The sequence below is a fragment of the Oratosquilla oratoria genome, chromosome 35 (genome assembly GCF_046742065.1).
Source record: "Oratosquilla oratoria isolate Oo_2021 chromosome 35, ASM4674206v1, whole genome shotgun sequence".
NCBI lineage: Eukaryota > Metazoa > Arthropoda > Malacostraca > Stomatopoda > Squillidae > Oratosquilla > Oratosquilla oratoria.
Genome location: NC_134811.1, coordinates 47,343,199 through 47,347,896, shown reverse-complemented (window position 1 = coordinate 47,347,896; position 4,698 = coordinate 47,343,199). Strand labels below are relative to the sequence as shown.

Here is a 4,698-nt window from a genome sequence, read left to right as displayed (position 1 = left end):
CTCGAGCGCGTCGGTCACTCTCGGGCTTGGTCATCGTCGTCGTCATCGTCGTCGCCGCTCCGCACCCCCCCTCCTCCCGCCGGCCTGCTCTTCTACGTACAGCGGCGCCATCAAGTTTTCAAATAAATGCTTATTGTGAATGAAAGCTTGTGTGTGTTATTCAACCTGAAGTGAGGGGATCTTGAGACGAGGGAGGAAAAGGGGAACCCGCCAGACTGCTGTGGGGTATCGCCACAGGGCATGATCTGCCTTGGCTCTGGCTGCAACTAATTGCTATCACACGCTTTTTTCCAGTGCTTCTGCCCTTGTGGGCAATATCATACCGTTGCCGAGAGAGATTTCAAGGCCATAGGCAGTGATGGAAATAAAGGGACACGGCTTGTACCAACTTATTTATTAACTCATTTTATTATTATACTCATGGCGTTTGTCATGATTTGGGACATTGGATACACAGCCTTAGCTTACGCCAAATCCCTGACAACTAGTTCCATCGCTGGCTATGGCTCCTGGTACACACATACACACGTCTAATTGACTGACTGAAGAAAAGGAGACCGTGGAGCTCTGATGAGCTGACACTTTCCGTCTGTGTGTGTCAGCCCACCTGTTCAGTCACAAGTGTCAGGTAAGTGTGGGCTCGTCAGTCGAGCCGGGTCGACGCCAAACGGGTGGGCGTGGCCTTTTGGGTTGAGTACCATCATGGAACACAGATGGATTGAGGATTTTGAAAGACATAATACTGTAGATTTGTTTGTTCTCTACATTGGGTTTGGCGGCGTTCAGACAAACGAAATTCTGGCTTGTTTTCTTTAATCTCTCCGTCTAGATTCATCTACATCTCAAATTATTACTTGAAAACCCTGTCGATTGCCGATGGTGCTATTTTACAAATTCAAAATGTGGCTGTTGCCAAATTAAAAAGTTACATGTTAGTAATTCGCTACTATCTACTGTCTACTCTACTTCTACGATGTACAATACATGAACTGAGTATGGATATCCATTATTCATGCATAGATTTTATATATATACAAGCAATAGAGCACACAGTAAAATTATGTCGGTCGTATGACGACTTGCACTTGGCAATGGCGGATGGAGAGGTCCTTACGTGCTCAGTCGAGTGACCGCGGGTGAGGTCCGACACAATAGGGTGTCCCGCGGGAGTTTCTGGAGAGGTGATCTGACGTGCCGTGGCTAATATGTGCGCGTGCACGCTGGATATCTAAGAGATTGAATACTTCATTCAATCTTGCAACAGATGCTCGGTTCAGCTATTGAGCACAGTGAGGTTAATACTCGAGGAAGATAAATGATACAAGAATTTTGGACATACAGATAAATACACATGTTTGAGCAATGGTGGTATCGGGAAATACTAATAAAATAAATTTTACTCAATTTTAAGAACATGTGGAAGTAGATATTATTTCCGTTCATATAGGCAAAATGTAATCTCATGAAGCTGTGGCTCGACTGCGAAGGTTGTAACGTTGGAGCGAAGTAGGAGAAAGCAGTGCAGAGGATTGGTGATAGTCCTCTATTGTAGGGGTAGTATGAATTGATGAAGACAACGGGACACATTTTTGATATGATCTTTGTGCAATACGGACGGTCTCTTTAAGATCGTGCAACCTGAATGCTTTGACTTTATTTGATTCATGTCCAATAATACGATAGGGTCCAGAGAATTTAAAGAAGAGCTTCGAGATGGGGTGTGTTTAAGGGTGTAAGCAATGCCTTCAAGTTGAAATGTACAAACTCTGGCTGATTTCTTAAGCAGACGGATCATTTCGTCCTTAGATGAAGGGTATGGATTCTTTTGAAAAGATGATTGAAATATGCTACTTTGACCTTGACATAATAATTGAAATTGTAAATGGGAGGTAATTTTGAAAGGTCATGTGGGAGTCTTTTGTCCGAGCCAAAGAGGACAAAATGAGGTGATTCCGATATTGACCTGTTAATGGAACTGTAGATGCAAGCTTGAATTGTGAGGACATATTCATCCCAAGAAGGGTGAACATCAGAAGCAAGATGTTGAAGAACATTGAGAATCTTTCTATTCTGGCGTTCAACTAAGCCATTTGAACTAGGGTGATAAGCAATAGTATTGCATTTTGTGATTTGTCGAATGGTTTACAAAGGGTAGGATAATTTAAGATTAGAACATGACCGTTAATATGACCTTTGTGAGTCGCAGAAGAATGACAAGCATCCATGTGGGAGTGTATATCCTTCCTCATGATTAACCAGAAGTAGTGCAATCTGGTTTGTGTAACGCATTTCTCCTTGCCAGAGTGTGCGGCAAAGGGGGAATCGTGTAGGAGTTTCAGAACTTTCGGAATGAGGGCCATAGGAACTACGAGCTGAAACACTGACTGGTTGTGTTCATGTTTGTACATTAATGTTGTTTTGTAGCACATAACGTCATCAACTAATGTGTAATTGTCGAGATTAGGAGGGAAGTTATCCTTATCCTATGTGTCTGCAGATTCGAAGAAGTATATAACACGTTTCCAAAGAGGATCTGATTTCTGCGCTGTAGCTATGCGATCTTGTGTAAGAGTTATTGAAATTGGATTTCTAGTGATGGTCGCGATATGGCGAATGAGAGCGTCTGCTACTAAGTTCGCTTTATTCTGAACATAATGAAAAATAGGCATAAATTCTTGTATGATGAGGAACCAACGGGCAATTTCTCCTGGTAGATTATTTCCTTTGAAGAGGAGTAAGATTGGTTGATGGTCCATGTAGATGTGTATGTCGTAACCAAGAATGATCTCTTTGAAATATTTGAGTGTGTATATAACAGCTACAGCTATATCTGTGACTGAGTAATTTTGTTCGTGTTTGTTGAGTGTGCGGCTAGCATAGGCAATTTGTCTGAGTTTTGTGCCGTGTTGCTGCATAAGGACTGCGCCAAGTCCGGTGTAGGACGCATGTCCACAGCTATCAGAAAGAATTAGAGTCCTGGCGAGGGGTTGGAGTGGTTGAGCACTGGGAACTCTGTTGTATGAAGATGGTGAAACCATTTGTACTTACAGTTGTTGCATCCTCGTTTGATGAAGTGGAGTGAATTTGAAGGGAGGGAGTACAAACAACTGATGCGGGGTTGGTCTACCTGTGCCTGCTCGGCCACGTGAATGTGATTATCTTTATGAGGAGTTGCTAATGGCAGTGCGGAAACGATATGGTTTGCATAAATGATACCATTTTGAGCAGGTTAAATGGCTATGTTATGTTGTTTCATCAATGTTAAACCTATGAGGATATCTGCATGAAAGTTAACATCAGCTACGTAGGTGGTAATTGGAATGGATGGGCACCGACCTTTGAAGCTAGTGTCTAGGGAGAATTTAGCGACTGAAAGGAATGGTACACTATCTACATTGCAAAGGTTGACGTCGGGGGGGGGGGTCCAGAATGGTGACACGTTTAGTTTTAGTGAGGAATATATGGAAATTGTGTGTTGACATTATGTTGACTGGGGAACCCGCGTCGAGAAAGATTGCCACATTGGTGTTGCTACACGTAGCATTGAATATTAAGGAATGGGAAGACATGTCTGGGATATCTAGGGTATGTACAGTTAGGGGAGTTGATGAATGAATTTCCGGGTATGAAGTAACTGTCCTTGATACGCACTGAATCTTGGTGTTCCTTAGTCATAAAGTAGATGTGTTACGTGAATGCCTTGCGGGAGAGTGATCTGGGAAGTTTGGTCTGTTTCCTTCGTGGTAACAGCACACGGCAACGATCATTCGTGTGAAAACATATACCGTGATAATCGCAGTGTCAGTGTCAGTGTGAAGGGTGTCTGTAGTAAGATGTGTTTGCAAGGTGTCCTGGTTTGTGGCAGGACGTACAAATCAATTGTGTTCTTGAAGGAAAGCATTGGCGTGAGCGATGTTGAATGCGATATGTATGTCTTGACCTTGTGTTATGTGGTGTGGACCGTGTGACTTGGGCTATTGTGTGGGTGAGTGCAATGGGTACTGACTGGCTCTGGGGTTGGGTGATAGCTTTGTGTCAGAGAATTTCCTCGAGAATTCGCCTAGTGTGATACCTGTTGTAAATGGAATAATACCAGCTTTCTGGAATGCGTGTGGTTGTAATTGGGATAGTAATCGAAAGTATGCCATGAGTGAGACTACGTGTTCCAATGAAACTTTGTCTTCTGAGACCCAATCAGAGTTTTTGAGGATTTTTCGGAGTTCGCTTTGAAATGTTGAAGTAATAAATTTGATAGCTTTCTCTTTGGTGTGGCGTGGACCATGATTGTAGGTTCCAGCTAGAGTATAGGGGGAAATGATCCAAGTGTCTCAAATGATGCAAAGGACTTTTTAAATTGATATGCGAAATCATGGTAATATTTAGTTTCCTCAAATAGATCAGACTGAGTGACGTCACCAGCTAATGTGTTATTCTTATCTTTTCTGGATGTTAGAATGAATATTTTACCTTTGTCGTCTGTGATATTCCTTCGTGTTATCTCTGATTCAACCTCAGAGAGGAAATTGTGTACAGGAATATTCTTGCCATTAAATAGGGGTGTGGTCTCATCCTTGACTACGGTGATAAAATTTCGTGTTGTCATGGTGTTTTGAGAAGCAGGTGAATTGTCCGAAAAGCTGTTGGCAGAAGGTGGGAACATGCCTGGTATAATGGAACTGAGTGTAAAGTGGATGCGTG

The 4,698-nt window shown here is 42.7% G+C and overlaps 1 protein-coding gene across 1 annotated transcript in view; it reads left to right on the top strand.

The window, feature by feature from the left end:
- LOC143018654 (uncharacterized) overlaps positions 1 to 145 on the top strand; it is a gene marked incomplete in the record, with an annotated part of 838,726 nt that extends 838,581 nt beyond the window's left edge. The window contains 1 exon segment of the mRNA XM_076174236.1: positions 1 to 145. This exon segment is cut by the window's left edge and continues 1,866 nt beyond it.
- Between the last annotated feature and the right edge of the window lie 4,553 nt (positions 146 to 4,698).